General features: G+C 40.1%; 1 protein-coding gene across 1 annotated transcript in view; it reads right to left on the bottom strand.

Annotated features, from left to right (window-relative positions):
- Positions 1 to 25,355, bottom strand: part of ZMIZ1 (zinc finger MIZ-type containing 1) — a 283,289-nt gene that overhangs the window by 238,927 nt on the left and 19,007 nt on the right. The gene's annotated exons all lie outside the window — the stretch shown is intronic.

The raw sequence follows: 25,355 nt of genomic DNA, 5'->3' as shown, positions 1-25,355 counted from the left end.
CACGTCTACTGTACTGAAAGCAGGAACTTTTCAGAAAACAATGAGAAATCTGGTCCAAGTCAGTGAGAATAAAAAAAGTACAAGAAAGAGGATGTCTTAGCATGGGCAAATATTAAAAAAGACACCACCAAAATGTAACAAAAAGAAATACCATATCAACCAGCAGCAGTCTGTTTTTCTTTTTTTAAAAATACCTTAATTCGTAATACTGGTTTATAGTTGCTCTGAGTTAGCATACCAAATGTATGACTTCACCATAAGCTTCATTGTAAGCAATGCTTCTATCTCCTGGAGTTTGGTGGTTATCTGAGAAGACAGTATCTAGAATATGTGGCCACTGAAGCAGTAACAAGCAGTAGACAGAGGATTTTCCTCTAGATACCATCCTTGAATCAGCTTGACTTGCTGTGTACAAACATCTTACGTGGTGATACTGTGTGGTAGGAAATGCTGCCTCTGAGTCTAGACGAGTGCTAGGGCACCATTCCCAAATGCCTATAGAGGGGCCAGGTGCCCGATTCCTGGCCAGACATGGGCTTGGTGGCACTGCCTCGTGCTCTGCAGTGAAATGAACAGCTTGTTACCAGGCTGTGAATTTTCACCATCCCTTTTAAACTCGTTCAAATTAGGAAGTGCCCCTAGATAAACCAAGGTGCAACAGGGACTCGCAAAAGTAGATGCTGTGATTTGTGCTAACGAGACAGAAATAGCAGCATGACTGGGACCTGAGTACATGATATGACACGTGCAGCTGTCTAAATAGCTCTGCTGCCACTGTCACTGCGTGCTAATGGCATTCCCTTCTGCTTGGCCTCGGATCTCCACTTTACACAAGAGTTTAAAAATTCAGGCCCTTCCAGCTCCACCTGGACTGAACTATTTATTTGAGCAAATAGGAAAAATAGCCGCACAATTGGTTAAAATATCACTCCTTTGGAAAGGAGTGGGAAAAAAAGCTTGCATCACATGGCAAAAACTTATTTAAGTATATCTTATTTTGGGTGTATTAAAGAAATTGTGGCAAATTTTTGGTTTTTATTCATCTTTATGGAGGTTCTTTTCAAAGGAAAAGTAATAGGAAACAAAAGCATTTACATTTTCTATACCTTGATGATCAATGAAATATTGTGAAAATATCAAAAGAGGAATTTTTGTTTACCTGTCATCTCCTTAGGAACATATTTAATTGGATAAACTACTTTATGGTGAAGTAGTGTGTGTATTTTGTACATTTTTACATCTGAAATGTCTTAGAACAATTTCAAGAGCACATGAACACAAGAACATGAGTTAGAAATATCCCCAGTAAATAACCAGTTCAACAGATGTATGCCCATGGTGCTGTCATGTCTCTTAATTTTAAAACTTTGCGTTAATTTCAAGGGAAGAAACCCAGTTTTTATTTTGAGAGTTATACTCTAATTGCACTGTAATCCCAGCATTATGTTGGAGGCAACACTCCTACAAATTCAGTTTCTTCTTCATAGTACCTATAAAAAATATAAGATGTCTAGAGCTAAAAATGTCAGTCAAAAGACCTTTCTTCCCTAAGTGATTATGTGTCCCTACAAAAGACATTACACCATGCCAGAAAAATCCAGGTCAAATCATTTTAGGAGGTTTTGTGAGCATACATGTTTGGTAAATTCTAGATGCCATCACAGGAACTTAGACCTAGACTTCTATTTCAGACTCTAAACTGGAGAGAAATTTTACATAGACCAAGACAAAAAATGGAAGATTATTTGTGATTGGATTGTAGCAGAGTATTAGAAACCAGCTAAATACAGAAAAATACACACCACTTTTTCAGTAGCCAACAAGAAGGACGCTAAACCAGAAATTAATCTACCTTGCTAGCATAAAACATTTCTAGTGGAATACAGGGCTTTTCTGGGTCTGTCACCTGCCAGATGGACTCTGCTGTGCACAATAAACAGCAGAGCTCCCACCACAGGCACCAGCGATCAGACACCAAAGAGCAAACCAGGCACTGCTGTGCCCTCTCCTAAAACTTCTACAGGGGCAACAGAAAGCGTCTGCCCCCAACCAGTGTCATTTTGGGTGTAGGGAGCAATGACTCCAGTCAGCTTTTGTAGACATGAAAGAAAATAGAGATACCATTTCGAAGGAAGCCTACCATCTAAACCTGGATGTCAAAAGCAATGCAGAAAACCACTTCCCAAAAGCAAGCATTTCTTTGCCAGCATATTGACAAAGCACCAAATGCATTCAGAGCCCATAGAAAAGTAGCAGGCTGAGGATTTACAGATTCTTGTTTTAAAAAAAAAAAAAAAAGAAAGAAAAAAAAAAAAAAAAAAAGAAAAACCAAACCAAACTACCTTGTATGTGGCTTAAAAGGGAACTGCATATATAGATATACCATTAAAGATTGAGCCATTCTATCTCAGGCAGTTAGAGAAAAAAGAAAAGCCATCTTTACGTCTGCCAGCCTAATACAAAAGTCAGATCCCAAGATTCCTACTTAGCCTCAGCTGCAGGACAAGTTTATATCCCATGCAAGGAGACCACAGTTACCTGTGCATTGCCCCATTCAGTGCCATGGGACATTGCCCACTGCTGGCAGTGCCATGCACCTGGGCAGGAAGGGCAGGTGAGGGTGGAGAAAGCCAAGTTTGATGGAAACATTCAACATCTGTGCAAATTAATGAGTTCAACTTAATTATCTCCCAACAGAAAAATTAAACAGGGTGCAACTGGTGATATAAAATCATCCTAATGGGTTCCACTGCTTGAATCCACCACTCATCAAGCTGAATTGATTTTTAAACAGTGGAAATTCAAACAACTCCCATGAGAAAGTAACACAATTCCCATCTCAATCAAATACATTGTAATAGTTACATATGAAATGTGATTTTTCAAGAGGGAGAGTAGATTATTTCTCCATCTTCCATTTCTGCAGGAGACCTGCGAATTGATGGTATTATCAGTCAGTGCTGGAATAGCAGCACACACTGAGGATGTAAAGTGTACAAGCACACTATGAAGAGTATTCTGCAAATAACCCAAAAGTGCACTTTTAAATAAAGGCTGTGGCTAGGTATCACGAGCACTCATTTTTCAAGCAGGACAGTTAGCATATTTTTGAGGTCTTTATAATCCAAATCTTCTAGAAATAAACTTGCAAGTGTGCAAATGTCCTTAAAGTAATTTAAGATAGCAATTAATTTATATTTAATAATATGTTCCCAGAGCAAATATTTCACATTCTGCTGCTAATTTTGAGTATCCAACTGAGCTACTTCAAGTGTACCAGAATTCAGAATGTATCATAAATCCTTCACACAGTTTTTATTTCAGCATGAACAATTTTTGAGCAAAAATCACTACTGAGTTCAAGGAAGCACTGATTTCAGAAAAAAAAAAAAGGCTACGTATTTTAATTAAAAGACCCCCCCACTGTTGCACAAAACTAATCCCTATCTTTTCACATGTATATGAGAAAATTTCTACATAAATACATGAAATATCATACATCTTCTTGAAGAAGTTTTTCTGCCATGACCTCTGAAGACAGACTTAACTTCAACTATTTCCACTTAAATTTCATCAGAAAAAGATATAAAAAAAATAGGTATCTATAACTGAAAGTAACTATCTAGACCTGAGATGCTGCCTGACAAGTCCTATCTCAGATGTGATTAATGTGCTGACAATTTGCCAAAAGAGGGTCCATTTATCTGCTCAGTGGGCAAGCAAACATTTGTGAGAACAATTGGTATCTATGCAGGGCAGCCACAGACTGAGTGGTCATCAGGTGTTAAGTAGCAACTGACATTTTAAATGGAATCCAAGGGCAGTCAGCATCAAAGGTTCACTGAACTGGAGCAACTGGAAGAAAGGTAAAGGAAAGAAAGGTAAAGGGAAGGGAGCAAATGGAACAGCTGGATGTCTTCTCAGTGGTAGTTTTGTCTAATCTTATTTTTGCTAATCAATACCAAGACAATAAAGTATTTCCAATATTGGTTTTCTGTAATAATTCTTCATTAAATTATACTTGCAAGAAAGGAAATCAAACTTACACAGCTTTAGAGTGAGGCTCTATTCCAGGTGACATCAAAGACTAAAACAGGAGGGGAAAATAACAAGGAAAATAAGAAAAAAACACCCTGTGCAATGTTAAATACCTAACAGGAGATGACAAATCAAATGGGAATTACTGTGGTAAAAACATAATTAAAAACTTGATTGAAGTTAAACAGAATTTACATAACACTACAAATTAACTTTATGCTGAAAGTATTCACAGGGAAAGCAATAAAAAGGCATTTCATTAGTAATCTATATTTAAACAATATGTACAATAGAGTTGTTCTAATGAGAAATTGAGGGGTTATAATAACAGCAGTTTCCAATGGCTGCCAAGAGACACTGCTATCATGGAGATCTCTGCACATAAACTTTTGGCAACACCATGTGTGGATTGTAGCCCTGAGACCCAGCACAGGTTGGTGCTTTACAGCTTCTTGTTACAAATTAACTGCTTTAAAAACACTGGTACACAGCTCTGGGCTACCCTTTCATACTGGGCCTCCTGACTCTGTGTGAAGGCACAGCCCAGTTTTAGCAGGACCAGGATCTCTGCTTTTCTTTAAGTTTTCCTTCTTAAAAGTATATTACATTTTCAGAACTATACATCTGTTGCTATGACATTTCATTCCCATTCCTTTAGAGACACAAACTATTTGTGATAGTGATGAAGAATCACATTGCAATCATTAACTAAGTCACATAACACTAAATTACTGGTAAAATAGTAATAATGAAAATAGTACTAAAAGCACATTAAATAGAAACTACGCAGAGGTGTAGCATTCATTCCAAATGCTAATGACAAAACACAGACAGAAGAAATGAACTACTAAAATCCCAAAATGGAAGCTTCTTACAACCCATGATGGAAAACAGAAATACAGTTCATCCCAGACTTCAGAAGGAATCCAGAAAGATCCCATTCCCTTAATGATTCTTCGCTTCTTCCCTGTATCAGTCAAACATGTTTTGGTCTTTTTCAAGCCACACATTCCTCACAACTTCTGTTGAAAGTTTAACAGGCTTGTGGCAACAACCATGCTTGGTCACCTTTTATAAATAATCCAGCTGTCTCCCTAGGTCACACAACCACAATCTTAGACCCAAGTCATAAAACCAGTGGGGTAGTTCACATCAATATTGTTTCCATATTTTTACTTTTTACATTTAGTGGCAAAGTCTACAATTTCAAAAAAAGGATTTAGCTGCCTTCAGGTACAAGTAGATACTGCTGACAGCTTCTGACTAGAATTGGGGTTCTGACACTTAAGAGGCAGCTTGCTGCCTTTCTCTACTGAAAACACTTCAGGGAAGCCCAGGCAAGAGTAACTCTGAAAGAAAAATAATCAACCAGGAGAAGACTTAGTAAAATAAAGTAAAACCTACAAAAGCAAGATTTGTTCTGTGTCTTGGCACGACAAACTTCAGAGACATGCAAGTGAAAAGGGGCAGTGGATACTATGAAACTATGATGTTGAAATGGATGCTACCTTCAAACGCACTCCAGAATATTCAGAATAAACTCGATTCCTTTGTTTGACATGTTCCCCACCTAAATGAAAGGACTTAAGTGAAATGGCTGTAAGCCAAGTTTTAGTTCCCAAAGTGCCCCAAACACAAGCCCTAAGAGCTGGAATCAAGAGAGATGCTCTGGAGCCTGTAGAATAAGGAGCTCTTCTGAGACATGGAAATGGATTACAGATTTTCTGATTTCTGCTGGACTACTGTGCTCACTGAGAGACTGTCTACACTCACACTCTCAGGTTTGTTTTAGGAATCAATATTTTAATTTTTTATAGCATTAAACAGACAAATCATAAACAATGTAAGTGTCTGAAACATGTTTTCTTACCAAAATGAGTTTGTTTTGGGTTTTTTGTCAGTAAGAAATAAAACAAGCAAATGGTGCTTCATCCTGTTTTGGCTGCTGAACTGCATTAAAAATATATATACATAGAGATTAATTTTCTCACATTTGTTGAAAGTTTTGTTGATAACATTTGTTGAACACTTGTGCATCACGCCAGTTTCACTTTTCCTGTCCAACTCCCCTCCCCCAAAGTTTTAGAATTATTTCTTTCTCTAAAGCATGCATTTTTTTTTTAAAGAACAAAAAGCAAAACAAACCAGATAACCCTATCTTGCCTAAGCATATGTATACCAATGTCATCTCCACAAATGGGTTTTCTTGCAGTAGAAAGGAGACAGTCAGCTTACAAATCTCTCTAAGTAGATGGCAAGTCAGGAAAGATGCACAGTGAGTAACATGACAAACCTCACCAGAATCTCTTTCCTGGTGGAGCAGATCCTCCCCAACTTGTTGTGCCAAGGCTGGATTTCTCCAACTGGCAGAGAAGGGCAGGAGGAGGCACATTGTCCCTGGGCTCACCCTGGAGCAGTGAGCTCAGGAGAAAGGAATTGCCCCATCAGTTCCGAGAAGAGCATGGGCACACTAGAAAGCAGGCTGCACTCAGTGCTTTTCCTTTTTTAACACGGTGTATTTATACACAAGAGAATGCAGCTCACATGTAGTATCGACCCAGGTTGGAGAGACTGCACTTTCACCACAGAGGACATAGAGAGAAGGCACATGCTTCTAAAAGCTTTTTCTATGCTAGCCTTATTCTGTACCCTGAGGACAATATGCAGTCTAAAGGGGATGCTGGATTTCGGGGCAGAATGACTTAACTAAAGCTTGAAGTGGGAATGAAAAACATTAAAAATGTTACAGTAAAAACCACAGGTCCAGCCAAGACTGCATTGTGTTATGCACTGTGCAAACCCATGAACATGAAAAGGTATTTCAAAAGGCTTGCAATTCAATGAGTAAAGAGAGACGATCCATAGTATTTTTAAGGCCACATATGAAAATACAAATGCCCAGAAATATACCAAGAAATGGGTTTTTGTATTGTTGTTGCAAGCTTTATATTTTTCTTTAGATGAAAACTATCAAATTAATTATTCTTATCTGTTTTTTGAAACTGAAAAAAACTGTGACTTTATGTACATATGTTGGGAAAAGGGATATTGGGAAAACAGAGGCAATGATGAGCAGGAAACAGGATATTCCAATAAGCTCTTAGGATTACTGATTTTAAGTAACTGACAAGGCAGGCAAACTTCCCAAAGCTTCAAACAGCTGTACCACCACCCTGTCCACAATGAAATTCCATTCTCTGCTCCCTCTTGCAAGGGTGTGCTGTGCTGGCCAGCAGGTAACTGCAGTAAAGCCATTGCTCAGGTCTGAGAACAGGATACTGTGGTGTACAGCAACACTGCCCGCTGGCTCGAGCTTGGAGAGCGCCAAGACAGCTGTCTCTGTACCATGGTACATTTTATTTCTAAAGCTCAAATTGTTCACACCAAACCAGCTCAGCTGTATCTGTAAAGACATCATAAAAATCAGAAGCACTGTCTTCCCACACATCAAATGTTCAAGACAGCCCTATTGGTAAAATCTTTGTTTCCAGATTTGAGCAACCAACACTAAGCACTTGGTACCAAGTGGAATTGATTAAGAAGTGGTAATAATTATAAAACTGCTTGCTGAAGCAAATGAACAAAAGGACAAGATGGGCTAGGTCCTACAACTGCCACCTCCCTTCCGCCATCTCCTTAACACATTTGACAACCTGGAACTATCTGCAACCCACATTATACATGAGGAGGCCATGTAGCAGAAGAGACCTGGGCACATTGAGAAACTTATGACTTCTCAGAAGACTCTTAGCATATGCTTTGTTTTTTTAAATCTGTCCTGTCTGAAATGGGGACAGGGACAGCAGCACAACTTCTGTAGGAGGCCCCCAGTGTAGCTCAACCCGCTTCATACAGCAATAGCCACTACAGCAAACCCCTAGAGAAAATAGCAGAATAGAGAGGAAGCAGTATGAACAAACAGCTCATCCAGCAAATTGGGAACAACTCAGATCCCAAGTCATCTGCTTTTCCTGAGACTGAACACTGCTGCTGTTCTCTTACACAGTTCAGCTCAAAATAGTGAGCGTCTCCAGCCACGTGCAAAGTCCTCTCAGCACTGATTTCCACAGGACCTCAGAAGAACTGCTCAGGCCTTTACAGAGCCCAGCCTGAGCAGTGTCAGTGCCCATCTGTTCCTGCTTTACCTTGCCCATGACTCACACAACTCTTCTCATCCCTGCAGGCAGTCCAAGTTCTCTGCAGATAGTAACTTACAACTAACTCTACACATGGAAGGTGGCAAGGCAAAGGTTAGCTTTCCAAAAGTGTCCAATGTCCAGACTAAAGGAGCTCCTGAGCTGCACTCTGAGACAGAGGGACTGCCCTGAAACATGGTGCAGCTCAGCATGACATCCTGGAACAGAGCAAATGCTTCCTTCTGCCTCGTAATCCAAGAGCTCAGCACTGCTGCTTCAACGCAGCAGCCACGGCAGCCACAGAGACAATTTAGGTGGAAAACCAGAACATACATGAAGTGCAAACCAAGGGATTTTGCAATTTTTTCATAAGAGGGGAAAGAAGGCTTTAGCTTTCAGAGACACAGCATTTAGAAATACACTAGTTGTTGGTTTAGAGTCACTTGCTGGACACTGTTGGCAAAACAACCAAGCTGAGGGCAAACTCATCTAGTATAGCAAATTTGTATAAAAAGTTTTTCTTTAAAAACCCTGAATTATGGGTTAGAAGAAGTAAACAAAACCTAAAAACTGCTCTTACAGAAGACCCAATCTGTCTGCAAAGACAATCTCTATCCTAATTTGATGTGTTGCACAGGTAAGAATTTTTTACAAACTGTGGGAAAACTCACTTGCTAGATCTTATACAAGGAAAGCAAAAAGTAACCTGACATCTTTGAAGCTGCTAGATGTTGTAGGAAAGAGAAAAAACTGTATTTTCAACTGACTGTACACAATGCTTTTGTTGTCTTGCTCCAAGGCCCAGCCTTGCAATCATCTCATGCCTATAGCCACCTCCAAAAGTACACTTTGACCTGCCACTGGGTTCTTTTCTTACTATGAATTAGCTCTGAATTTTTTTTAACCAATATTCTTTGTGCATCTATGCACATGAGTGCATACATATTGTGTGGATTTATTTTACACAACACTTTAAAATAAAATAAAAATATGTTAATGGCAAGTCAGAAACCTTTGGTAAATGCTCTCTTCCCACTTCCAGCAGCTTACTGGAAATAACATCAATTCAGCAGTCCATGGCAAGTGAAAGTATGAGTTAGTACATGTTAGCTAATTCAAAAAGGCCTTCTACAAATTTAATAATTATACTTAATTTCATATACAAAGGTCAGAATTAAATTCCCTACAGTTTTGTATTTCAACAGATTAAAACTTCAGCAATAATTTACTGAACATAAGAAATAATACCACAACATTAATTACCTGCGAACAGCAACACTGCACAGATTTTAGCAGGGTATATTGGAAGCTATACAGTATTTTAGCTACTGCACACACACTTCAGCCATTTTTAGACCATATCATTAAAAAAAGAAGAAAAAAAAAAACAAATCCTAAACCTAACAATTTCTTTCAGTACTCTAAGTCAAAATAAATGCAATTTAGTTGAAAAGCTGAATAATTTCCAGTTGTGAGAGAAGAGGAAGTAATAACTGTAACTGAGGTTGAAAAGCAGTGACACAGCCAGCTTAGAGCAACACCACAACAGGCAGTTTGCATAAAAAACCAAGGCTGAGCCAAAGACTTCTTAAGAGGCATTACTAAACAATTGTATCTCAACACTGTACTGCCATGATCCAGTAAGATGTCCTCAAATTTCATTATGGGTGTGACAGAAGAAGGGGATATTTATCCCATAATGATCCTGGCTTCCCCACCTCTAATCTGCAGGCCAGGCTGACAAACCAAAAGTGACAGGAATGCCACACAAGATGAAGCAGATTGGGTGACTACTACAGAATAGACCCAAAAAGGCTGGCTAGCCTATGAAAAGGGAAAGAATATGTTGGCATCATTGCTTAACTCAAAAAAAAGCCTGTACTATTAAAAGGTAGGGGAATACTGCGAGAGGCAAGGATGTAAGATTACTTTAAAGCACAAATGGGAAAAACCTACTGCTTCCAACTCTCCTGTGCAAGCATATCAAGCTTTGACCCTCTGAGTTTACAAAGTCCTAGATCTATTAATTTCAATGTCTTTATTGACAGGCTGAAAACAACCCCATCACTTCCCTCCTACTGGGCCTAGCACTTAAATATTTAAAATACTTGAAAAATGCATCCAAAATCCACAAAATCAGGCAACATTGATCCTAACATTCTGGAAGTGGAAGAGAAAGTCTGGTACACAAACAGCAACCTGAAACAGCATCCCACTGACACAATGCTGCCATACCTCTGCCTTACAAAACCATACTGGAACTGAATTTTAAGAAAACCATGATACACCAAACAACTGCTACCAATGGTTTCATTTTCATGCAGGACAGTAACAACTAAAACCAATAATCTTGATTTCATGTTTCTCAGGTGCACAACAGCTAGACAGAAGGAAGCACCAGCCCCAGCAGCAGATGCATTTGTGCAATAAAGGGCACAGAACATGTGCCTGGGGCTGGGGGCAAGCGGGTGTGGGAGGGTGGGATGGCAGGGGGCATTCAGGAAGGGGAAAGACTTGGCTTTCCTCAGCCACATGGGTGTACCACACTGAGCCACGTCTGGACAGTGCAGCTGCAATTTATAAATGCTGAGGCAGGCCAAGGCGAGTGGCATCCCCTCCAGCTGCCAAATTCCAGGCAATTCGAGCCACTGGCAGCCTCGGCTCCCTGGTGTGCGCCCAGAGGCGCAGCGGCAGGGAAGAGCCTGTTACTGGGGTAGGGAGAGGAGGAGTGCTGCTTTATGGCAGCATGGTAAATCAATTGCATTTTTTATTTCCACTGCTGAACATTATTATGCTCTCTGCATGGCTTTTATGAATGTTTGCCCTACCATAATCTATTTGCCAGAAATCAATAGTCTCTTATCCTTGCAAACTAGTAACCAATGTCACCATCTTTCCAGCTTGCAGATCAACTAGCATTGTCCACTGCATCCAGAGCAGGAAACATGGTTTCTTAATTGTCACATTTCATACAAATCTTCAGCTAGGAAAGCAGAGAAATACACCTACTGCAAGGCAGCTGCCAAGAGCTTTTAAATCAAAGCCTGTGTCTTAAAATACGCTTTTCCATTGAGCAGGTACGGAGGTACCATTACAGTCCCTCATTAAAGAAACAGTTCCTACCAGGAATATCAGCATTTTGAATTGCCACATCAGGATGTGCTGGGGATGGTTTGCTCTCAAGAGAATTAGAAAGAAGGGACAGATGCTCTTATACAATTCATAGGACAGTAGCAAAAATTGCTATTCTAAATGTAAGTAATATAGAAAGGACCAAATGTGAAAGGTGTTGCACATTTATCTAACAGTTTTAAATACAAACAAACAAACTTTTAACTCTCATGAGAACAAAGAAAAGCAGAAGAGATGTAATTAAATGTAACACATGTAAAAAAAAAGATTCACGATACTCTACATATCTCATTGCTATCTCCACAAATTCCTTTCTTCCTCTATCAGCCCTCTGCTGAATGACCAGATTCCAGTCTCCAACCTTTGCTCCAAAGTTCAGGGCAAGCTCCCTAGAAATTCTTCTTCTGGATTGTTGTTTGCTTTTCCTTGTAATTCTTTTCTTCTTCCCTACAGAACTTCCCAAAGGAGGAATAATGTTTTAAGGTAACACACACACACATATATATATATATATATATATATATATATGTGCCCCTAGCCTCCATATTTTTCCTAATTTGGCTTTTGCTTGGTTTTAACATTTTCTCTACTGTAAAGGGGATAATAGCTGTCTTTTCACCTTCTTTTACTTATCTCCATTTACTGTTTATCCTCCTATTATGTATCTCCCAGCAGGCAGCATCTGTGAAACAGCTCTTCTGACCCCCTCCTGACTTATCTGCAGCTGTGGGGGTTGTATGGAGGAGCTCCACTGTGGCTGGCTTTCAGAGCTTGAGACTGCTCCCTCTGACCCTTATTGAAATAAAAATTTATTGTCCAGGTGATGGTGCCTCAGGGTCTTCCAGAAAATCTTTAAGAAGAAGGGCTTGCTCATCACCCAGAATAGAGGGTATCTTCTTTGAAAAATGGTAGCCTTTACTGGGACACACGAGACTGCAGGAGGTTCTCTGCTCTATGCGAGCAAGTAAATCCTTTTTCTTCCCATTGACATGGACTGTATTTTAGGAGAAGTTCCTATGACTGGGTGCTAAATAACCCTAAAACTATAGATAGCCAAGAAGTCCACAAGTAGTGCAGGTAGGAGCTTCTTTCCTGTCTGCAGCACTGAAGAAACAAACCGAGAGTGGTTTACATACAACTTCACGTAGGTAGTGCAGCTACTGAACCTTTATCAGAAATTAGCTCCAGTTCCTGCACACACAGCTGTGTGTGCCCTCAGCTGCCTCGCTGAAAAACATCTGCCACAAACCCAGCACAGAGGTGACTGTACCCACCAAGCACTGCCATGCTCACTGCCCATCTTCCATCCCCTCCTGAGGGCATCACTGAGCTAGAGCAGAAAGGATCACCTCATGTTCTTGCCCAGCTCTGCAGCAGGTTAGAAGTCCACCTATTTACAGGAATGCCTTTTCCTGTGACCATCTCTGAGCAAAAAGTGCAAAATGCAACCTTGCTACTGCCCCAGGCAGTCACGGGAGAGGAAGCACCCGCTTGCTGCTCCTGTGAGCAGCCCCCATGCTTTGTCCTCAAGGGTCTCTCTGTTGCTGTCTAATACCCTTCCACAAATGGGCAAGTGCCAATTTCTGTCAGGCCTAGTAAATTTTATGTTTGTAATTCCTGGTTGGTGAAAAGAAATAACAGTTTTGTCTGTGAAAAGCTCAGGGTTGGTGGTACAAAACAGAGAACTGGGAAGCTGCTTTGAGCAGCTCTGGATCCATCAGCCTGGGCTCAGATTATACGTCTGCAAAGCCATAAAACTGCTTCTGTGGGGGAGAGCCATCATTCAAACGACAGCCTGAGATAAACCACAATCTGATGACTGTCACAGTCCCTTTGACACCAACACTTACCATCTCCTAGTGTTTACAGACTAATCAGTTTAGCCTTCCCAACTGGCTGCATACAAGGCAGCTGCTCATCATGACTTGCATTTTCTTAAAGCTTCACAGAGCAGACACCCAGGGCTCTGTAATTTTCTCCACTCCTCAGTCTCAGACTACCCAAAAGGAGAAAGAAAAATGCATTCATCTGTACAATTCCTGTGTAGTTCTCATTTCCAGGGAATGCTTAGAATTTCACTAGCTATTGGTTAAAGAACAGCCTTTCATATAAACCCAAAAGTTAACAGTAATTACAGTAACAATTAATTTAAAATAACTAATTACGGAAAGAATTTAAAAAATACTTATATTACCAAATTTTATAAAGGTTTTCTCAGATGCTGAAGTTCATATACTTATAACATACACAGACAGCTTGCTTAATATCTAATTTTTTTTAATAAATATATTATATAAATAGGCCTCTTTGATTACTCAGAGCATCCATCATTAAGTACTGGGGCATAGCTTTAGGCATAATTGTACTACTGAATTCATCAGCTGCCTAATCATCATTCATTTTGCATCTATTTCTGCTAATTAAAAAAACTCCTAACAACTTTTACATAAATACTGTATTTGTTCTCCACAAAGACACAAGCCTAATTTACCAGTGATTAACTGATTATCTAATTTTATAGCTGTCACTCTGTAAAGACCAGCACCCAGAGCCACCAGGAAAGACCAAGCAAAGTCTGTCAACCCTTACCTGCTGTCCCTCACACTCCCTGTCTGAGACGGGCAGCAACGGTGGTAGCCTTGGCACAGGCTGTGCACACAGGCTCTGCTGATGCTGCTGGCTGTAAAGGACAGGTCCTCAGTGGAAAACCTCCCTTTGCTTCTGGGAGTGCTCAGACAGGGACTAAATGACCCAGTGGGAGACCAGAAACCTGCTGGCCATAAAAAAAATCTGTCAGGGGCACTATACAGCACAAGAGTTCAGGGTGGTTATGCATCCTTGCAAGACCCTTGGCAGCAAGTTGGAAATTAACTTCAGTATGTTCCCTCTGCCTTCATCCTTCTGCCTGAAGCCCAATATAAAGCAGACTGCAGCAGCATTCCCTCTGCTTAGACCCCTGCTAGCACCAAAATCTTTCAGTTTCAAAGAACAGCTGTCAGCATTTAAAGATCTGCCTGGCCAGCACTTGGAAGCAAAGGAAGAACTGCCTCAGGTACCACCTGATCTCTCCAGGTGCACGTGCCCTGCTGAGAGCAGAACCCGACAAAACCACATCCCCACCAGCTACCCAGACCTCCAGGGTGAACTGCAGCGCTCAAGAGGTGATGCAGAACAGCCCTACGAGGAGCAGCTTTTTGTTTTCCTCATAACCCAATTATGTTTAATTGGGAAATCAAATAACTTGAGAAATGTACCTTTAGCCTGTGCAATTTTCACGAATTTACACCAATTTCCATGCGTAGCTGTTGCCAACCTTGTCCTGGTTCCAGAGGTACATACAGTACAAGCAGCTGTTAAACCAAGAATGAACAAGGGTAACAGCACCAACATTAATCTGGTAGGCAAGTGCTGTTCAGCTCTCCATAAATTTTCTATTACAGTATTAATTAGAGACATTACCACTCCCAAACCCTCCATTCCCTGCAGGCGACAGCAGGATAGGCAAATTATTTCCACAAGCAGGGACAGGCATTTAAGATTATTATGGCACCTTGGATTTTTGTAGCTATGCATTTCAAAAGCAAAAGAGGAAAAACCAGCATAGTCATATTCACTTTTGGTAACAGGTGAGGAATGACTTTTAAAGATTCCTTTTTTGACCAAAGTTAGTAACACCCTCAAATAGGAGAGGCGGTAGGAAGGAGAATCTGTGTCAGCTATGGAGCTACATAGTCATCTGCTTTTTTCATAAATTGGACAAAAGAGAGAATTGGGTATTTCCTGAGGTGCTTCTCCTGCCATTACTGAAAGCAACTCCCATCCCAGGGAAGGCATGTACAGCCTGTTCCCAGCAGAGTGCAGGGAGAGTGCATCCTGGGACCCAGCACACAGGTCATTCCCGAGGCATGGTTCTGTGGCTATCACTGTATGCATTTACTGCATGAGAGAGGACCAAACCAGACTAGCATCAAACAGTAACCCTGCTGTTTTTCCTGGCCAGTACTGACTCACAACATGCAATCCTGTACTACTTTTGAAGGCATAATAGAGTGTGTCCCAATCAAAATTTTCATTATGAAGCACTAAATTATGTGCTTAGACATATCACAGAGACAAAACAAATCAGTTACACCTTGGTAGACTTCTTCCTAAGTGAATAACCAAGGTGAGGGGATGGTGTTATTTGAGGAGTGGAAAAATTATTTATTTTAAAGAGAGAATCTCATGAAGAACTGCATGCATTACACAACTCTAACTTGATGCACCAGAAAAAGTGCAACTCAGCGTAACTCTCTGAGGAGAATCTGCCAAACAGTGCATAAAGCTGGGTGTAAGCATGAATGCATCCTAGTGGACTACAGAGAGAACACTATTTACAGCAGCAATTAACTGTTCCATAGTTAATACAGTTGCTGAAAACAGTTTCACACTGATAGGGACTAAAATCAATTGACACCCCTTCTATACACAAATACTGAGAGTAGTGAAAAGCACTAATTCTGAACCTGATTAAAACATGGAAAAAAACAGCATGCTATTCATAAAAGCCAATTTCTTTGCCTACACTTGACAGAGAAAGCACTTAGATGCAAATTTAAATATGCAATATTAACTGAAAATAAATGATTGGCAGCTACCATTTATTTAACACCACACTGAAATATGATCAGAAAGACAAAACATTGATGTAGTAAGTACAGGTTTTCATCAATAATTACAGAAAAGACATGCCACAAACACTTCAGACAATATGTATTTACAAAACACAGTACATGGAGCTGACTGTCTAGCCCAACTAAGGATAGATTATAATCTTACTTTAAAACTTTAGTAATAGATAATACCTCAGGTATCAACTAGAGGATATAGAAACAGCCTTGGTAAGTCTATGGCTGAAGAAATAATGATTCAATTCTCATCAAGAAAGAACAGATTGCTTATAGATTTCAAATTAGATTTTCTCCACACAATTTCTTGTACAAAAATCCAGTGCATTTTTGAAACTCTAATCTAGGGACATAAAACAACAACAGACACATATTTTTATACGCTACAGCCGTGCACTGCATTTTAAAGGTACTGATGTATCTGATGATTAAGATATATATGTTTCTGCTCAAGTGGCTCATGCTGATTTGTGGATTGCAGAGCCATGTAGAAGTGCTGGACTAAGGCAGAGGAAGAACAGTTTTGGTACATGGATCAATGCAACTGAAATGTTCAGGGTTCAATGATGTTTTTCTAAATTTTACAGCTAAGTCAATGAACGGTCTGGATGCAGGAAATGGGGATGTCAGGCTCTAGCTCTGCCATATATTATTACACAAATTATACTCCACTTCTGCACATGCAGCATTTATCTGCAAAAAAAGGATATTCTTGGATATTCTTCCCAACTTATTTTGGTAGTAAATACTCCAGGCAAAGGCAGCCTGTTCTCGAGTACTACTATGGCTCCTAAAATGACAAAGAAATCTTGAAGCTGATGGAATATAAATCACAGTGGTAAACATAGGATTGCTTACATCAAAAATGCCTGAGATACTGGCTAAAATGTGTATTTCTATCTAGAAACAATTTGAAAAGGTATAAATACATTTTACTTAATGTAATATAGTTAATGTATAAATTAAACATAATTCAGACCTGAATTTCAAATCACAGTATTAAGCATGGTGTTAATGACCTGAATCAGAATAATACAAGTTTTAATACAAATTATTACATTTTTGTTGTTCCTCTTTATCACAAATGTTGTATTAATGGCTACTTAAAAAAAACCCCAAATCTGTCAGTAAAAAGATGCATGCTTAGTTATGATGTTGGAATTACATTTTTGAATTACGTGTGATATCTGAATATACACCCAAGTGATCAGAAGAAATAATATTCATGAACATTTCATTATAATATTCCTCAATGGAAGTAATTTCTATTTAATACCATTGTACAATTACAAATTGTACAACAGTGTTGCCGGATATTATAATAGACTGAAAAGGACAATTTAAACTTCAAGAATTTTTGCAACAGCATTTCATGTCATAGCATATTTCTTACCATTTTTATTACCATTAAGATGTTAAAACTAGAGGGTTCCCTAAAAGGCATGTAAAATCTGAAAACTGTGGAAGAAATAAATCACAGAGTGACTTTAGATAAAGTGTTCTTCTCTTTGATATAGAAAAGTGAAATACATACACAACTGGAATATCTATTTCTTCTCATGTACTAAGCAATCTTTTGCACCTCTCCTGTCAACTCCTCAGAGGCACTGCCTGAATCTTCTTTTGGATGTTACATTTGCTAGTGAAATCACTGATGGACTGAAGCCAGTGGCAAAATTCCTACAGCAACTTAATGGGACCAGAAATTTGATTCTGAACATTCATAATCTCCTCTCTTAACTTTTCAAGTGGCAAAGTCATTCCCAAGTATGAATTTCTTTTCAGAAGTGGTTGACATCCTCCCACCCCAGCAGCAATAGAGCTTAACACATGCAATCACATATGGTGCTCAAACATCCCTGCCATCTGAAATCCAACAATTAATAGTTACCAAGGAACTGGAAGGGGTTTTGACAAGGCAAAATTGCTGAAATGCATTATCAACTTAGATTTTTATAATCCTTTGAAATGCATGCCTGAATTGCAAAAGAGAGCAATCAGAAAAGCACACATTTTTTAGGTCTCCAAAAGCTGTACCTCGTGGTATATTTCAAATCCTTTACACTTAGCAGGAGAAAGCAATCAAAGAGATGCGAGAATAACAAGGATTAACGTTTGCTCTTTCTTTAAACGGACTGAGTCCCTGCAAGGGTTTTGTACAGCAATTAGCTCCAGCCTACAAAAATCTAAGACATCTATACCACATTTTCACATTCTCCTTGCCAAACCAGACACTGTATTCGGAGCCCTTCATTTCTAAATCAAGTTCACTTCTAAATCTATCCTGTCACGCATGCACACAAAGGGCACACACCTGTAGTCTTCTACCACTGGCTAGCTCCACTCCTATGCCAGAGAAAGGGAAGGTAGCTGCTGGTCTAGGACCTGGCTGCACATAAGCTCTTCCAGTGATGGGGGCTCCTTCCCAAATACAGCCAGTGAAGAGCACAGACTTGTAGCAGATGGACAGAAGTGGTCCCTGCATGGGGCAGCTTTTCATTCTGCCCGCCGGCCTCAGCATGCAGCCGCTCCATGCTCCTTCCAAGCCGCCAACACAAAGCCACACCAGGCAGGAATACCACCCGCCCCAGATCCCCACATCCATCTTTTCCTACAGACACCACCAGCACACTGCTGGGGAGCCCTGTGGCAGCTGTGAGCAGGCAGGGAGGTTTCCTTCACAGGGTGAGGAAGTGTTACATTGGACTGCATGTGACTTGGCTTCAACCTTGAACTGAGCCAGGGGAAACTGAAAGAGCCTTCCAAAACGTTTGGACTGGGTAATCCTGCTCCTGGAGGTCTCACCATGCCTCAGGCAGATGGCAAAACCAGTTTCCAGTTTGCAGGTGCAAAAGAATCAAGCCAGAACTCTTCAGACACTCAGCAGACATCTAACATCCCTGAGAGGACTCTGCCCTGACTGACTGTGTGTGCCAATAACCCTGCACGTGCCTCCCTGGGGGCTCACGCTGCCATCCTCAGCAGTGCTCAGCTCAGCTACTTGGACATGCTGCTGCCCCAAGTTAATACAAGGCATCATCCGGGGATCAGCCCTCACCCCCTACTCTTCTGTGGGAATAAAAAATGCAAGTACTGAGCCAGACATGCAAAATCAGACAAATTACCTGAACTCCACTAGCAGCTTAAAATAACTTGCCTGCCTCTGGAAGAAATCTGTGAGCGTTTAGAGGACTCTTGCCTCATGCAGGCTGTGGGGAAGGTGATATGCAAAAAGAAGAGTGCTGTGCAGAGTTCCTCCATGTCCTCATCTGTGTTTCACTCTCCTGCAGTCTTCACTTTGTGCTATGGCCAACTATCCCTCTGAAGACCATAATGCACATATGGGGAAATATGGAGAATACATACTGTGAAGCTCCTGTTCTTAACACTGCATGTAAAATGAAGCTGCAAGAGTGATGTTTTTGCTAATGAGACAATCCAATGGCTCACTGCTGTCCTAAAAGCTGGTTCTGCTCCTGGCCACATTCTTCTGCTGCCAACCTTGTGTTGGCTCTGCAATTCAACAGACTACAGAAACCTATTCACTTTAGCTCAGCAAAGAGACTCAGAAGGGGTGCATGTCTTTGGGCAATTTAGTGAGTTGATTCAGCTAAATCAAGAAGACTTAATGGTGGGCAGCTTGCCCATACTTGCCCAACTAGGAGAGCTGACCTACTCAAGGGGATGCAGTGCAAACACAGGGGCGGATCAATCTTCCCCTTAGTTGGTGGCTTCAGTTATCTTAGAGAACTTCGCTGATAAATGCTAGATCACGACCATCCCACAACTCTTCTTTAACCTGACCTGAGATACTTCTACTACTGAAAATATAAATAGGGATTAAAATTACATAGGTTTGCTCCCTTATCCAGTTCATCCTACACCTCTCCTCAAAGTGCAGACCTTTATTAGAACAATAGTACCCTATCTTTAGTTACAAAAAAAGACTGACAGTAAAGCAGACAACATTTTTCCTGCCATTAATATACTATTCTGCAGTTATGTTAACCTCTCAACTCTCTTGTAGACCAATACACTTAGAATAGCCAAAGCCTTTTTGTACCTAATATTTCTTGACCTGGAGTTAAACTCTGTCAAGTTCTGCCCGTTTCCTCTGCTGAAATGGCTGACATCCCAGCTTTTATCTTCTTTGATGCTTTCTTTTTCCAAATAACAGCCTAACCAAACTGCCCAGAAACTTGCTTTTTACATGTCTTACAGATTACCACACAGTCTTAAGTAAACAGACAGAAAAGAGGGACTGAAAAAAAAGTATCCTACAACATCCTCATGTTAAGTCTTACAAGATTCTGATTTCTCTAGGTACATTCAAGCTCCTACTCAATGGGAACACCATATAGACAGCAAGGGCAGGAGAAAAAAATTACCAAAAATCAGACAAAAAAATTTCACATTTTCTGTAAATTTCCCCATGTTTTTATGTTCTTGCATTTGAACTTTCTGATGAACAAAATCAGAAAAATATTTTCCTTCTTGTTCTTCTAATTATTCACATTTAATCTCAGTAGAAAAACAATTCTTTCAAAATCCAGTATTTGAAATAATAAAAAGTGGCATTCTAACACGCAATCCAATGATTTTAAAAATTCTGTAGTATTTCAACAACGATTTAGTTGAGAACAATTTCAACAGTTCACTGTTAATCTTCCTATGCTACCACAATTACAGCTTCTCCTTGTACAACATACAATATTACATGTGTTGTTGCCAGTGACAGATTGCCTGTACCTTTCCAGTAAGGCTACACCAGGCTTCAAAAATATAGTCAGGCTCAGAAAATCTGGCACATAAAAAGCCCACGAGCAGATAAAATTTTGAAATACATAGATAACTGATAGCAGACAGAAAGCAATGGCCAAAAGCAGTCCAGGCTGCTGCCAGAAGGCACATGGCTGCCCCACGACTGCTGCAGCAACTCTCCACATTGGCTGAACAAGAATAGCAGTAGCAAGGGGAATGGCAGGCAAGGTGGGGAGTCTTCCAGGATGAGATTTACAGTCCAGCTATTTAAATATACCTTGCATAATAGCAGATGAAAAGGGGTCAGTACTGGGACAATACTCTGCCAGACTTAGATTATAAAAATAAAGCAGTCAGCTTGAACATGAAGTACAATTTAGACACTACTATGGAGCGAATTCTTACTTTTTCAGCACCATGTCGACTTTTTGTCTTTTTGAAAATCCTTTATTTCATTTCCACCCTTCTGCCCCTGTAAAGAGTTATAAAAATCGGTAGCTGGGGAGGAAGGAGATTAAAAAATTAAAAGAAAAAAAGCAGGAAAAAGCAAAAAGAAAAAAAGAGAAGGCAATGTTATGCACCAATTATTCTGAGTGTGTTTACAGAAGGTGAGTGGTAGGATGAGGCTGTGAGCAGGAGAGCAGACAGCCCTGTTTACTCAGCCAGCAGGGCACTCTGGCAGCTCTGGCCAGGATCACGCCCAGGCTGATGGGGCACCACTGGCCCCAGCAAGATTATTCCCTCCTTCACTTGTGGATGTGAGTGCTGCTCTTTCTCTGTCCTCTCAAGAGGTCACCGTCTCTCACAGGCTTCTCCTGGGCCAGGCTTAATGGAAAAGGTTTATAGAACCCAGAAAGGAAGGTGGGAACAGCCACAGCTACCCCCATCAATCACAAAATTAGTGTCTCCTGAGTCTCTCCCAGCTGTATTCATCAACTCTGGGGTTTGGTTTTTTTCCACAGGGCTGTGAAAAATCAATGAGATTTGTGCTGCAAACTGATCATTATGACAGGGAAAGCTCTGCAATGAAATTGATTTGTGTAACTCTAACACCACTATTTAAACTCCCCCACAACTTTAGGGGGCAGACACTCAAGAACTAAGACAAAAAGGCGTGAGGGCAAAACCTCCTTTCTAAGTTGAGTCTTCCTTATCAAACAAAATTAGCTTTGAACCAGTTCAAATGAAAGTAAAACAGCAGAGATGTGGAGTGAGGAATAGTTCAGTAAATGAATGAAACCAGACGAATACATTTTATAAATTACATGCAGCAGCAGAGATTAAAGATTCTGATCCGTCCCCTGTGTTTCGTCCTCATTTCACCTCCTCACAAGTGTAGCACTTGACTATCTGTATTTCCATAAAATCTCAAACACTAAATATGGAAAGTCTAACATGAATATGGAAAAGAAAAAGCCATAATGAGAAACAAAAAAGCTGGCTGTCATTTTAAAGCACAACTAATAGTTAAGTAGCTTGCACCAAAATAAGTCCACCTGAATCAAGTGCCTTGGTTGGTTCAGCAGGTGCACCACACAATAGACAAAGCACTGAAGCAGGAATTGAGAGCTGTTTTCTGTCCTTGACACTTCACTTTTCAGCATGATTTGTGACAAATTATGTCTCTTGTGGAAGGAAAAACAAGGACCCACAACTGCTGACTCAAATGCTGAAGTTTTGGGGCACAGACTGCCTGCTGCTTTGCATGAGCAAGATGGGGGTCCACCCGCCAGCGAGGATTAGTCACTGCTGTAATACCACTGGTAATGAAAGAACTACAAGAGGGTCTCATCATTTAAAGCACCTGGAGCTGCAGCCTATGCTTCCTACAGAAAGCGCTCAGCTCTTTGAGGGAAATGGCACATACACACCAGAACTCCGTGTTCAGTATCTGCAGTGACATCAAACAGCAGCCACCAAGTAAGACCACACACACGTTCCAGCATTTGGAAGCAGGACAGTACACACATCACAGTTCTGCACCTGATTAACAGACAGTGTGCATCTGAACAGCACCTACCTGACTCACAGGAACAACCAAGTACAAGTCCAGACATATGTGAGATTACAGGTACAAAAAACTCTCTCGACATCCCACAAGAATCACACATCCATTTTACTCTTCCACTAACTGTATTACTAAATCTCTGCAAATCCTAACCTGAACCAGTAAAAACTTTACTACATAATAAGATACTGTATAACAGTTAAATAATGACAGTTATCAGTTATTCAATAAAGTATTTTTAAAAGCCCAAAACATACAAACCCAATCCAGTTTCATTAGATTAAATGACCTCATCAGACAAGCTTTGTCTCCATTACCATTAATCAAGGAGATTCTGAACACATTTCAGGAACAAACTGACCAAGCCCACCATAATGGTTTGCTTTGCTTTCAATCTGCTTAGCTGCCCTTCATTCTGGGTCAATTTGTACTTATTCCTAGAGAAAAAGCAGAAAATGCAACCAGAAGAGTAGATATCACACAGCACAAGTGTCTTCACCGTAATTCTTTTCCTCCTATTACCACACTAGTAGAGCTCAAAGATCGCACCCACCACTCGTCAAACATCAGGAGTACATCGTGCAAATGTCATCAAGTGAAGGAGAGAGTTCAATTTCCCCAAGAGACACTTCCACGAGAGAAAATGATAGACTTCATAACAAGTTTGCAATGCAAATAAGCAAGTTAAAAGCCTTAATGGTATGACTCAACACCATTCTAAGTGGGCAGAAGTGTTCTGTTACGTCCCATTGCTAATTTCTTCTTAAACATTAATTATACTCTAGTGAGAGGAATTACGTATTTGCAAGCAGGTATCAGTGGCCTGTTGAAACAATCACGCCGTGGTACATTTCATCATAACAACGGAGGAATTTCTGTTCTCTGAAGACCATATTCATTGGTAAAAGCACATAATATATAAACATATCTATAAACACACAAAATGTGTCATACAGAATTTTTGGTCACAGAATTCAGGAACAAAAGAAGCTACAGACATGCAATCTAGTATTTAATTTCTGGGTTACACATTACATTTCTTTCAGAAATGACTGGAATAGTGGACCCCTGTGAAAGAAGACAATTCATTCCCATAGAGAACTTTTAAGCATACTTACAAAGGTTTAAATACTGTGTTTGCAGCAGGTAGAAGTTATAGCAAGCAGCTTGGGACCTACAGCTCAAGAACAGACTAATGAGGAATAGAGTGCAAACAAAACTGAGCCTCAGAGAAAATGGAAAGAGTTTCTCAGTGAAAGACTGCAAAAAGTTTTAGGCAACTCAGAAATCCACTGAGTTGGATAAAATCTGCTCTCAGGTTAAGACCCACCTGCAAAAACAGAGCAGAAAAGAGCAAGTTGTTCATAAACTCTTATTTTCACTTTTTTAATTTAGCATGCTTTGTATTTCTTTTTCCTATTTAAAAAGGCAATTATTCTCCTACTTATTTAAATAAGCTCTTGCTTTCAGAAATTAAAAGCTTTTCTGGTTGTGTTTTTTTTTTGTTTTTTTTTGGTTTTTTTTTGGTTTTTTTTTTTGTTTTTTTTTTTTTTTTTTTTTTTTTTTTTTTTGGTTTTTTGTTTTGTTTTGTTTTGTTTTTTTTGATTAGTTCACCATTGGAAAAGGTCTGGGCATATCCAGCTCTGAGATCCAGGTAATTCAGTGTCCTCTTGGTTCCCTAGCAAAAAGACAATACATAGCAATCTAGCTTGGTCCTAGAACCAAATTTCCAAATGCACAGTGGCTGGAATTCTTTTTAATGAGCTACTAGCCACACAGGTATGTAACAAGCCCAAAATATTACCTCAAATGCTTGAAATCATGACCTTATCTTTATTTCAGAAGTCAAACTACTGTCAGACTGGATTTTGCAGCATAAAGAAAATGAAAAACCCTGAGCAGGACTTCTAGACCAGGAGATAGGTAGGTAGCAAACTCTGTGATTTCATAGTCAAAACCAACAGTTCAGTAGGACCAGGTTAGAAAGGCTGAGGACAAAGACACCGCATCTTACTTGCTGTTCAATATACCATTCTTAAAACATATGAACAAAGAGTAAGCTGCCCAGGTTCATACGTGGGACCCCTTTAGGAAGTGTGTTTATCCATGCTGTAAGAGCTGAAGTAATAATACCAAATGCTGGCAAGAGCCAAGTTCTCCTCCTGTAGATCTTAAGTGTATGGTTACAGTGCTCTGACATGCCCATGCTATTCCCAGAACAATACAATATTTCTGCAAAAGGTTGTGCTATGTGAACATACCAGAGGAGGGTAGTATTTGCTTGGGCATCTCTCTGTGGCACGCCATTGTGTTGCTTAGGAATGCCCTAAAATAGCAGATCAACTGCTGAACAGTTTTGTTCATCTGCACGTCAATGATTTACTCAGTCTGAGAAGTGTCTTGGTCCCATATAAGTCTACTATCAGGTTTTTACCCCTTTTTTAATCTCCAGATGACCATCAGTTTGGAAGAGAATAATGGTCAGTGAACCTTCAGCTCCCTCAACATGAAAACTTCTGATGGAAAGTTGTCTTTTAATGCACAGTAATGTCTGGTCTCCCACTGTAATCTCAGGATATTAGAAGGTGTATTTGGACATTATAGAGGGGGACA

Source organism: Vidua macroura, chromosome 8 (genome assembly GCF_024509145.1).
Source record: "Vidua macroura isolate BioBank_ID:100142 chromosome 8, ASM2450914v1, whole genome shotgun sequence".
In the NCBI taxonomy this organism is placed as follows: Eukaryota; Metazoa; Chordata; class Aves; order Passeriformes; family Viduidae; genus Vidua; species Vidua macroura.
This window is presented reverse-complemented; position numbering and strand designations above follow the sequence as displayed.